The sequence below is a fragment of the Agelaius tricolor genome, unplaced genomic scaffold (assembly GCF_023055355.1).
Source record: "Agelaius tricolor isolate 1412-34295 unplaced genomic scaffold, bAgeTri1.0.p SCAF_9, whole genome shotgun sequence".
Lineage (NCBI taxonomy): Eukaryota > Metazoa > Chordata > Aves > Passeriformes > Icteridae > Agelaius > Agelaius tricolor.
Window position 1 is genome coordinate 41,006,747 of NW_027269269.1, and position 13,425 is coordinate 41,020,171.

The window sequence follows — 13,425 nt, forward strand, 5'->3', positions numbered from 1 at the left end:
ACAATTCAATCTCTGAAAAATTGTTATCCCAGGGATTTCTACGACACAGGTTCTCAGTTCCAAAGGAAAAAAACCAGGAAAACATTTCTGACTCTATGCAGGTGAAAATTAGGAAGCAGGTAGGGTGATAAGAGGAGAGTCTAAATTTGCAGTTTAGGGAATTTTCCAGGTTATTTGGCTCAGAAAAAAAACCAAACAAACAAAAAAAACCAAAACATAAATCCCTGTGTATGTTTATTCTCCATGTATTTTCTTTTTCAGGGTGACATTTAGTGTTGGTCACAAATGTGAGCAGAAGTTTGCTTTGTTTGGTTTATTTTGTCTGGAAAAAAGCACTAGTTGGCTTGTGCTTTACCAGAAAACTGTTATTGTTGTGCTTACACGTGCAAGTAAATAAGATATAAAGTGGCATAATGGTATCCATTCAGCCAAGTCCTGTTTGTTGAACCGACCACCATTAGTGGCTGTGAATGGCTCTCATTGTGCTGGTGTCAATGAGGTTGTGCTTAGTCCTGTGAACTTGAGAACAGTTGGTTATGGCTGAGAAAAAGGCTAAATAATAGGATTTGAAATAGTGTTTTGCAATTACCAAGGCACTGTTACTGAATATTTGTTTTACTCTGCAGAGAGGGACTTTGTGTCCAAGCAGAGATCCTCAAAACTGAATGTGCAGGACTGTTTCACTCTGAGTCTGGGAGATTCGTAGGCAATTCTGTGGTGCTGTATGATGTTCTATTTCCAAATTCATGGTTCTCTGTCTTTATTGGACTGCATGTTTTTAATGTAGCCAGGTCTCCTCCAATATGAGTAACTCCTTTATTTGCACTCCCCCATTGCACAGATCCCAAATATCTTTAACACTGCCAAAGTGGTATGAACGTAGTTAAGAAGAGGAAGCCTCAGATCTTCTGCTGAGGAATGATGATTAAAGAGATGGTTTTTTTATTTCAATTATTAGATGGACACAGAAATCACTGTCCCATAAACATGTGGCATTAATGCAGTGGTGCCCAGTATGCAGTATATCCCTTTGGTGGATGAAAAGCTGTTTTCTTGCTGGGGCTTTAGGAAGTGATGGGAAGGAGGAATTGGTTCACTTGAGGTGCTGGAGACTGAGCCTCAGAAGTAAAGTCATTCATCCTGCCTAGAAGGTGATTCCTGGCCTCGAGACTCTCATCATTTGTTTGGCTTTTCAGTGGCCTGGCTGTTCCCTAGAGGTAGATCAGGGCAAAGGGAGGAGCTCAGAGTCTGCAGTTTTTGTGTCTGCTACTGTGCAGACAATGCAAACAACTGCATTGCAGTAAAGAGGGATGGGATGGCAGGGAACTGTACCCTGGAGTGCCTCTTCCTCTCTCTGCTGGACTGAAGAATATCATTGGCATGTACATTTCCCTTTGTTATCACTGGTATGCTGGTCATACTTAAATGTATCATAATCCACTGAAATAAGTTGTTGGGTGTTTCATTACCAATTATTGGGTGATGGGAAGCAAAGGATCATAAGAGAATTTGGAAAGGATATCAATTTTGAAAGGCAAAGAGGAAGGCTACAGAAGGAAAATGTAAACAGATTTACAGAATAACTCCCTCACCTGGTGTTACTAATGAAAAATATCAATACACCAGGAAAGGTAATTTGGTACATTGGTATGGGAACCAATGTCCTTTGTTTCAGTACAAATTGCATTCTGGACACAGCAGAAACCTATGGGAAGGTGAAAATCTCCTATTTCCTGGCTTCTGTGAGATTTAGTAGAAAATACTGTTGAGGATAAGATAGGACTGTAATCACCACAACACACCAGTATCACAACAACCTAGAAAAAGACTAATTTCAGTACCTATGTGCTGAAAAACACAGCCCTGTTTAAATAGAAGATTGTAGTCATGTGAATGTACAGGGAGCAATTCTTTTTTGTCAGCTGTGTTGGTCTCTCAGCCTAAAGGCACCTGCTGAGCTATTCCCACTCTCATTTCAATCCAGAAAATTCACAGGTGGTTCATGTTAGATTATGGGGACCTTCATGGCCATCATTTTGATGTTACTACTCCTCTGCTCACTGTATTTCAGTTCTTTGATCAGGGGATTGGTTTTCCTTATAGTCACAGATGGTTGCTGTTTGACAGGCTGACAGGCAGACAAAGTAAATAGGCATGAAAAGAAAATATTCCTTTGTTTTGGTGAGTCAGGCCAATGTCATGTGGGTAGACACTGCTCTGGGAGAGGGTATTGTGTGTGTAATGTCACATAGGAATCTTGCATCTTTCTTTCCTGGACTGTCTTGTCGAGGATTTGATCAACAAATCTGAGCTTACAATGACATTTGACTGTTACCTTTTCAATTAAGGTGGTAAGCATTGCCATCACAGAGCAATATGGAATTTGGAGGGGTTGGTCTGGAAAAATCCCATCTGGCAAAGATGTACCTGATCCTGCATATCAATAGGAGTTTTGAGCAGAGATCAATAGCACAATGAAATGCTACATAATTATTGTGTGTCCGTGCCTGTATCTACTTGCCTGCATTCAAAAAGAAATAAAACACTCAAAAAAAAGCCCAATCAAACAAAACAACGCTTCAGGTCACCAGAGACACATCTCCTGATATAGCATTAAATTAGTTACCCAGGCAGTGTAAATGCTTTTATGAAATATTTCTATATTATGAAAAGAGAAATCTAATAAATCAATACTGATTTTGAAATTGATTAAATACTTTGGATTAAGGACTGTTGCACAGCATTTGTGTCAACTCCTGATGTGACATCTGGTCAGTGAATTCTCCTGGGGTAATTTTGTGGGATTGGAAACCTGGTTTTCCATAAAGAAATTGTTACTGACCTATTGATGTGATGTGACATTGCTTCCTTCTTTGGCAGCTTGGGCAGTAGCAGAGAGAGTTGGTCCCATCAGCCCTTACACTGATCTGCTGCCAGGTAAACAAGAAAAAGAATCAGATAGGGAACAAGCTGGCTGCCCCCTCTCTCCCCTCAAACCAAAGCAAAAAAAAAAAAGAGAAATTAATGATGTCATCTTTTTCTCATTGTTTATCAATTCAATTGAATCTGAAGCTGTACTTTTTGTCATTACCTTTAGTTTTATTTTAAAAAATGAAGCTACCAATGAAATGAATTTTGCTTTATTGATATGTTACCTGGTAGAAAACCAACTCTTAATGTTCAGTACTTAAAATAAATTATTTGGTTATTGTAAATAGTTGAAAGAAAGCTCCATTACCAGAGACCTTTCTATACAGTTTTTTCTTTTCTGTGTCTTGAACAGTTTGGCTGGATCAGGTTTAGCTGGTCAATTAAGATAAATAGTGGTTTGCTAAGCACGTACTGTTGAAAAGGAAAAGCCAGCATGTTATTCCTAAGGGCATGGGGGGAAAAGAAATGTTGATTTTTTTTTTCTTTATTATTTCATCCATTCTGGAAGCTGGTGTTTTTCAGGTCATAGTTTCATATTAGGACCTTTGAGAGAGTTCTTGCTACAAAGACTGCGTCTCCCATCAGCCCAAAATTAATAGGGTAAAACACACTTTGGGGCTGGCTTCAGATGCTTATTTTCTGCCCATGGAAAGCTTGATGGTGGGGCAGGCACCCAAGAATTTCACAACTTTGGTGATATAGGAGGAACCCTAGACCAGCCAGGAGTTCTGGCCACCAGTTTTGGAATAGATATTTTGGTTCGCTTTGGTAGCTTGGATTTGGTAATCTCAGTTTCCAGGGATTATTTGCAGTAATTGTGGTGTCTCCACCTACTGAAAATGACTCACTTATTTTTAAGGAAAATATTTTAAACCATCAATTTCTTAAAAAATGGTAGATATTGTGATTTTAAAATAGAATTTGCTTTGTTCCATAGGTATACAATTGCAAGAGATTATGCTGTAGCAAGAAAAAGAGTAGGTGAGACTTTGAAACCTATGTATTCAGATATTTTCCTAAAATTCCTACTATTCCTAAAATACTAATTTACAATCTCTGTAAATCAACACTGTAAATTTGTATCAATAACTTACCCTGAGTTGGGTAAACACAGTTGTGTAAATTTCTGTAATATGCTACAACTATCAAAGGAAACAAGCATAAATATAGAAATAAAAAAGATATTTTCACAAACAAAATTACTTGGTGGTTGTTTACTGATGCTTTCTCAGATTGAGATAAATTAAGGTCAGGAAAGACTGTATCTCAAAAAAAATTAAGGTCAGAAGAGAAAGAACACAAAAAATCTCATGCAGAAATAACAAGCAATAGTATTTTAAAAGCATTCAAAATTATATATGGAATGAATGTATTGAATTTTAAGGATAAGTTCCTGGATATTTGAAGTGGATGCTAATAATACAATTTTTTTTGTTACTGAGTATTAAAAAAAGCTGAAGATGTTTCTGTGTAGCATTTGAGTACCTGAAATAATGATTGATTACGACTTATAGAATCTGCCCTGGAAACATTTTCCTTTTCAGTTGTACTTGTGTTAGATTCTGCTGTTGCCATTAAGTTCTTTGCTTCTCCCAGAATCTATAAGAGGCCAATATTTATTTCTTCCAGCTCTGTGTTATGAATCAAAAGATGGATTGGAAAATAGCTGAAAATGTTAATGGTTTTATCAGTGAATTGTCCTTCAGCACCTGTGAGGCTTTTTGGTGAGCTGTGTGAAGATGAAGGCGCAGATACAGTGATCCATGCAGGCTCAGGCTTAATTTCTGAGTAAGTCCCAAGCTTTGATTGTGTGTCACTCCATTGTGGTCTTTCTATTATGAATCTACAATGGCAGCTCCCCAGTCTGCCTTCTGAGGAATTCTACAGGCTCTCTGCACTGCAAACTTCACTTAGGTCTGTAAGAGAACCTGGCTGATAGACATATTTGTTCAATGTATCCCATGGCATAATTTTTTAATTGTTTCCAGCTCCAGTATTACTACTGTTAATTTTCTCTCCCTCGGTTTCCATAAAATTTATGTCCTTTTTGAAAAAGGAAAATAAACCCAAATGACTAAAACATTCTTATTATTTAAGTTCAAATATTATGACTAGGCTGTTAACTTTGGTTACTGCTAGCAAGAGTAACATTATCCATCTACCCTTCCTCTGCATTGAATTAATGGCCAGGTTTTTATTCATCTTAGCTGATTTTTTTACTTTTCTCCATGTGTCTATCACTTCAGGAAAATTAATGAGTCAACATTGTACCAGTTCTGGAGAACTGATAAATGAGAAAAATCAGTCAGCTTGTTCAGCTTGTGTCTTTGCATTAAATCAATCTTGAAATAATTTATCCTTCCCACGAGCCTTGCAGATACACAGATCTCATTTATGCAGCTTCTGTGCAACTTTCTTCACAGCTTTCATTTGATTTGCTTATCCATGTGCTTCTGCTACTAATGTTGGATACTGGGCTTAATAGGATGGATGGCAAGTCTTTGTGGTGTTTCAAATACTCTGAGTAAATCAGATCATTAAAATACAGCTTAACCTAATGGATCACCCTGGAGTGTAAAATAAATCCTTCTCTACATTAAAATGAACAGAAAATGTGGTTTTTTAGCATCTTCCACAGACTGGAAAATAACTATTAAAGTGTATGTGGAAAAACAGTATGAAATACTATGTTTGACTTATAATTCCCTGAAGCTCAGGTTTTACTCTTCTGTCCACATTTCCTTTGGGATTTCACTTGTGGGAGGGGCCATTTCTTTGCATGTTGTTTGCACAGTGCTCTGACACATGGTTGGGTGCTCCTTGTTGCACTAATAGGCTCAGTTTTTAATCAGAAACATCATTAAAAATTGGTTTATTATGCAGTATTCCAGTCTAATCAGGTTTATTGATGCCAAAACCTTGGTATCTAAATGTATTAAAGAATGAAACGGAGATTTCTGTGCTTTGTACAGCACATTTTAATATTATTGCTTTGTCTGACAGGTGAAATTGTCTCAAAGCTCATTTGTGCCTGGACTGCAAGGGCTGAAGCAGCTCTGGCCCAGGGTCTAGGCTTCCATTCAGTCTGTGCATGTTTTCTTGGCTTCTGTCTCTATTTCATTTTGCAGTAACTGGTGTGTATGTAGAGGGACTGGTGCCAAACTGGCTCTCTGCCTGGCAGAGCACTGGGATGCAGCAGGGCCACGTGTCCAAACCTGGGAATGAAGAAGTGTCCCCAGGCTAAGTCAAATGTCCAAGAGACTTGTTCTGAGGAGGACTGACTGGAAGAAGATAGGTAAGAATATGATCTGCTAACACTTTACCACATCAGAGTTGTGGTAATTCCAGGAAAAAATGCCATTGTGGATGATTAGGACACTGCTAAATATGCATTTCAAGCAGAAAATTTAGCATCCTTCAAAATACCTTAAAGATTCTCTATAAATTAACACCTGCAGCAGGTATTTTAAATTAATTTTGTTGCCTACCCCACTGCTCTTTGCCACTTGATGCAGTCCCTGTTCAGCCTTGCATTTTCTGCTCTGTTTGGCTTATCTCTGGCCAAGGCTTTAATCCCCTAATAGCAAACTGAGGTCATATCAGCACTCAAATGCTGCTGTGTTGTGCAGCCACTTTATCAATGTGAGAAGAGCCTGCCTGCCTGACCCTGGGAGCTGCACTACAGGGCTGTACATGTGCCACCAACATGCAGGTCACACTCAACAGCCAGCACCAGGCACCACCCCTGAGACTTCCAGCAGAGCAAATAGAAGTGTCCACGTGAAAGGAAGAGCAAGGGCTGGAGCTGCTGCTTCACAGGTTTGAGCATTAGTGCTTCTGCTTGGAAGATAATTATATGTTTTATATACATTAAATGACTGTGCCAGCTGAAGAATAATTTTATCAAAGAAAGAAAGGGCAGCTTAAAAAAAAATCAGTGATAAACAGAAAAGATGAATGCTCACAGTTTTATTAAGCCCCAAACAACTGACTGTAAACATAAGCATGAATAGTTAAGAAAAAACATTAAAAAAACCCCTGAGAGATATAAAGTCTTTGTCTACCACCATGGCTTCCTCCAGGTCTGCCAGCTTGACTCTAAACCAACATCAGGCCTCAAAAGGATTTATAAATCTAGAATGTGAAGTATTGCTTTCTCTAAAAGCTGAAGAAAATATAAAATCAGAATAGAACTCGAAGGCTAAAATACTGAATTTCTTAGTAGTGAGACAGGAAAAAGCCAAACCTGAACAAGTGCTCTGGGCAAGTATTTGATTTCTTTTTTAAAATTCTTTTTCATAAAATGCAATACAAGGTTTAAAAAGTACAGAAATGCTGACTGGAAGGTGTTGGCCAGGTCCCCTTTACAAAGAATATTTCCAGAAAGAATTTCATGGTGCAATCCAATTAGCCTTTCTGTAGCTGCAAAACTCTTCACAAAACCAGCTCCCTAAGTTCATGTGCATTGAGCAGTTCAAGTGAAAATCTGTCAGTGGAACTGAATTAAAACCATAGAGCCAAGGTCTCTCCTGGTATAAATCATGTACATTGCTATAATAAAACAACATACAACAGAAGCAATTCTTCACACCACTGAGTTTTTGGCATGGGAGTTGGGTCCCAGAATCCAAGTCTTACTGCTCCAGCTTCCATATTTCATAATGTGTCAGAAAACCTAAACTACAATATGCTGTAATAATTTTGTGACATTTGAGAATAGAATAAATGTGACGTGGGATCTCAAAAAGCTAAAATAAGTTGGGATTTATCTTATTTTTCTTTTTGAATGGTCTTGGTCATGCTAGTAAATGGCACTTTCTCATGTGTAAAATGAAGTGGAGGTATTGTACCATGTCCTGATTTTACCAGTGGAAGCCTCTTTCTTTTTCCAAAGTCATAAAGTATATGTCAAGCACTCTGAGCAACTCCTTTATGCCTTGCTGGCAGTGCTGCAATTAGTATCACACTGTGTCATATTCCAAGCTCAGTGACTGTTAAATGTGCTATGCCTGCATCACACTAACTACTATATCAGTCATTTCAGATGACCCCCTTGAAAATTGCTGCCAAAAGTTTATATGTCAGAAACCACTTTGAAAATGCTTATGAAGTGAAGAATTTTCACAGCTCTTTACCTACTTAAATACTAAAAACTGTCAGTCAATGAAATCAGGCTCGACAGTTTATATTCCAAGACTCACTGTTCAAAGATTTGCTTGAGAAATTATTCCTATCATCTGTCAGCAAGTGGCTTCTGTGTTTAGTCGGTTGCTCACTTTTATGTTGTAATGCCCACTGGAAGTTGCTACAAAAGACCTGCCAGAACCCTTGGTATTGTTTTTAATATGGGGTGAGCCTGGGACATCTACATCAGCAGTGTCTTCAGTTCCAAGTGATTTCATAAAAATATGATCCAGAGATTTATTTACAGAGCAGTCAACAACTGATAAAACTTTTAGAGAAAGGAGGTGAGGAGTTTCTTAAATTTTAAGAATTTGAACTGTAAATTTATCCCATATATCCGCTGCCAAAGGCAAGGTTTGATTTATGGCTGAGTCTCTATTTATTTTTTTTCATTTCCTGGAAAAATATACAGGTGGGACTTAAGTAATATGGCTGAGGTCCAAGCCTAAGCTCACAACATCCATAGGCTAGATTTTATTTTATAAAAGCTGCATAGCCATCAACATAATGCTAAGAGTCAATATCTACGAGTAACTGCTATTAATTTAAATATTTTATTTGTAAATTAACAGCTGTTAGACCGAATGACAAAAGAGCACCAGGACTTTGTGTGCCCCATTGCCAACCTGTACCAAACCTTTTCTCTTCCTTTCCACTTAACACTGAGGAGATTGCTCAGTGGCATTGGGCTTTTTGTTCAGCCTGATCAGGTGAGGGATCTGGGTGTAGGGATTATTCAGAAAGGAAATTTATCTGTTCTGAAGGCTGTCAACAGGACCTACCCAGCAGACCTGCTCAAGGCATAATAAATGTCTGTCTCTATGACTGGGTTCTTCACAAAACAAAGAAAAATTGCCTTACGGTGATCTGTCTTTTACATAGGAGAAGACAAGTTCAGTGCTCTCTTCACTCTCAAAGGATTAATTTCCTTTCACTTACTCTCCATGAAATGACTCCAGGTCAAGTGCAGGACTTTGTGTCCTGTCCCAGGAAGAGGGAAATTCAAACAGAAAAGGAGGATATCTGTGTCCTTGTCTTTTAATCGCTGCTGTGTTTCACATGAAACTCTCACTAGATGGAAAAATAATGATGGGACTGAGAGATGACTGCAGCCTACCCTCTATGTGTTAACTGTAGAGATTTTATAGCTTTATTATGGATGCTGCTTCATTTTCTAACAAGGCATACTGTCCCTGAAAAAGAGCTAAAAGAGTTTTCTTCCTTGTTTAAAGCTTTTTCTTCCTTGCTTAAAGCTGTACTTTTCTCCTGTGAAATGGGTTTTGTAGATTCAGGAGAATTAGTCAGCCAGCAGGTCATTCTGTCTGGTGCTGCCTTGCCTCCTGCAGAATGGAGATGCAACTTCCAGAGATCCATCCCCACCAAATGCCTTGTGGCAACCAGGAGTTTGCCTGCAAAGGAAAGCTCTATCACAGAGCTGCCTCTTAATGAGGTATGTCTACATAGTCCTTATAAACACCTGTGTTTTTCCAAATGTGTTTAGGTCTATAAATATTTAGGGCTATAACAACATAGGTATAAAAAGCCCAGCTATAAATGATGATAAATGAATGCCTAAAAGTGTCAGTGGGAAAATCTTCACTGAATTTCATTGGCATTCAACCAGGCCCTTCCCAAGGAAAGAAGTTTTTGAGGTTCCCTGCTGGTTACAGGGAAACAAAGACCTTGGAGAGGAGCAGAGACAAAAGTGTTTCCAACAGTCTGTTCTTGTTTTTCTGTAGTCTGGTGAGGAGCCTTTTTGCTGTCTGGCCTCACCATTTGAAGCACCAAGCCTTTGGAGGGTGTTTAACTTTTGACCTCTAACTTTGTCCTGGTTTTCCTGGGCTGACTGAGCATGTTGCTCTCAGGAATACTCTAAAACAAAGGCAAATGGTCTCTCTTGGAGACATTCCTCTACCCTGTAGAGGAATTGCTCTGAGAATGGAGCCCTATGTTAATTATATGAGAATTAGTGGTATCTAATACTCAGTTTAGACACATCTTCCTTGGTGCCATAAATAAGTGTGATCTACTATAACAGGCAAGTGAAAGCATGATTTAGTCAGAAGTAAAATATGTTGCAAGGGAGGGACTACTTTCAAATCCCTTTTACCTATATAACACCAATCTAAAATAAAGGAATGCTAAATAGGGACTCTAAGGGACGTGAGAGTAGGATCTCTTATTGATCTATAGGGACAACACTGCTTGGGAATCCCAGAAACTGCCATGGAAGGCCTGCAACCATGGAATTTAAACAAAGCTTTGAGGTTTAGGTTGCCTGTCAAGAGCATGAAGCAAGTCAGACTAGAATGTTTAATCTTAATAAAACTGGACTCCTTAACCACTTATTGTGGTATCTACCATTGCTGGAGTGATAAACCTCCTTGAGAACACATGAATCATTTTACACTTTGTAGGTGCTTTTCAGAGACTTATGTGCTAAGTGCACAATAGAAATATGTGATGCTTTGTGTATTGCCCAAAGAACACAGAATGATGATAATTTCAGCATGAGGAACATCACCAGCTCTAATCTTCAGGCTAAAGCAGATGTGTGAGAAAATGCCTTACTAAGATGAATAAAGTAGGTAAGGGGTGCTAAAGAAGAATTTTGCTGAGTAGTATGAGCAGTTCTGACACTAATTTTTTCTTGATGAAATTGAATAACATAATTAAGCGAGCCTCAAATCGGCTGGGCTAATATATTAATAGGACCTGTAATATTATTAAAGGTGGTCCTTCATAAACAGAAGCACTATCTAAACAGTATTTATTGCATTGTATTTCTGGCTATGGGGCTACTCTTATCTTTGTTTCTATTTTGATCATACCTCAGTGGGGTTGTCACTGATCCTGACAGACAGTGCAATTCCACTTGTAATTCCTACAGTTATTTGCCATGTCACATTCCTGGATCAGTTTAAAATTCTCCTGCTGCTTCTGGAGTTCATGCCTGGTGGAGAAAATGGTGACCAGACAGGTGTCTCAAACTATTGTTTAATGTTGGGAACACAAAACCCTCTATGGGTCGTTTGAACAACAAAAATAACTACATTTGTGATTTAACTTGGATCTGCCCACACCCTGCTGTGGAATTCAGGAATTTGTTGGGTTTTTTTATAAACTGTAGGAGTGATCAGTGAGCTTTATCTGAGCTCAGCTTCTCAAGGAATTTCTTAGCAATTTTTGTGGTCCAGAGAAGGATTTCCTTTCCAAACCAGTTTCAAAGCCTTTGCCTTCTCATTTTCTCAGTGCCTTTCCTCTTTGACAACCTGGTCGGGTGAGTTCAAGCAGGGGTCAGCCCTTGTGTTGCCTCTCAAGTGCTGCTGGATGGGAAGTCATCCGAAGGTGCTGCATTCTTCTCCACTCACAGGAACCAGCCCTTTGTTAAATTAATGCTTTATATTCACTTACGTTCAGCACTTATAATACTTCTGCCTTATTGAGAAATGCCTCTTGAACCCATGTGTTTATCTACTGCTTCTCACAAGCACTGTCAAACCTTGCTATTGCAGTTTAGGTTTTTAACTCCAGGTTTGAATTCTGTCCCAAGAGCTTTCTGCCTCCCAGCAACGTTAGCAGGAGAGAACAATTTTTTACCTCAAATATTCTGTGGTTTAGAGTTTCCCTGACCCTCTTGTAATTCTGGTAATCTGTGGCAGGGTAGGAGGATGCTAATTTCTACAGCACAGTTTGCTAGAATTATCTGTTAATCCCAAAATGTCAGAAGCTTTGTACAGGATAAAAAAAAATATTTCTGTGGTCTGTTTCACATCTAAGTCAGGCTGAATTCTTTACTGAGTGCTGTACTACTCTTTCTTGTAAAGACCCCTGGATACTCTTTCAAAATAAACAAACCAGCCTACTTCTTAACTGTGCCACCCCATATTTTATCTAGAATCATCTTTTGGCCATATCTGGTACCTGAGGCAATATTCAGGATCTTTGTCCATCAGCAAGCACATCCTTTGTCAGTGCTCCTTTAATGATGTAAGCCTTGCAAGGTACAACTGCCCCAGCTGGGCTGGGGGCACAGACTGGAGGAGAAGGGAGAAGATCCTTCCAGAAATTACTTTTCAATTGCTGGAGTCCCCAAAAACAGCTTATCTCTTGTTGGTGCCACCCTTAGTTGTAGAGATATCTTTTTGTCCCCTCAGATCTCTATGGCTGCTAAAATTCCAGCCTTGTTAGTCTGTTTCCTTTATGTCTTGGCAAATGTTTTGCTAAATATGTTTAAATTAAGTGAATAAATTAATTATTGTCTGATTACTTCAGTTAGCAGTTTTAGTTGCTGTCTTGTCACAGAAAAGGTTAAATATATTTGTGTGGAGCTGGCAATTTATTTCTGACTTATCTTGGTGCAGCATTTTAATTTCCCCTATCTGTAGTTCATGATCTCTTGATACCTCAAGGAGAAAAAATCCTTGTGGATTTTGTTTTGTGTTTTTCCTTTTTTCTCGTGTTATTTTGGGGTTTTCTTATTTTTCCTCCCTCTTTACCTCCCTGCTTTTTCTTTTTTCCTCTATTTATTCTTATAATTTTCTTAATTTTTGGTTTTGATATTACTTTTCTTTTCCCTGCTCCAGAACTTGAAGGATGTCAGATTTTGTCAGAGGAAAAGAAGGAATGCTCTATACTTACTAGAGGAAAAGTACCCTTTTGCTGTCCATCTCTGCAACAGGCAGAACAATTCCTGAATGGCTTTTTTTTTTTTTTGAGCTTACCGTTTTTAAAGGTGACATCCAGCCATATCAGCACAGTGCTTAGTCCTCCCTGTGCTTCCCATAGAAACTAGATTTTTAGTGATCCACTCTCTTTTGTCCTGAAGGATGGTGCTCCTTCCCAAGGGCCAAAGGAAACAGGGCCACATGGTTGGCTGGAGTATTTGTGAATTGAAGTCTTCAGTAGTTGAGAACTGAGTGAATTCAAATCCCTTAACACAGAACCAAGTTAACTGATTTATGCAATAGTATTGCTCCATGTACTTCATAAGGCAGTTTAGTATTGTGCCCTCCCAAATGGAATGTTAAAAAAAAAATTTAAATTGATCATAAACCTGAGAAAGAGTTTTACAAAGTGCTTAGCCAGCTCAGCTGTTGCTTGTGATCCTTGCTTCATGCTATAGCTCAAATTTCATTAGGAGCTGCTTTTCATTAAAGTTAAATAATCCCTTAAAATCCTTATAAAATCAGAAGACACACTTGCTTGAACTGTTTTTCTTCCTCTAAAGCACACATTGCACAAATGAAGCTGACTTTCAGATAATGATTTGCACAGCACTATATAATATGAATGCTTCTGAAATTTATA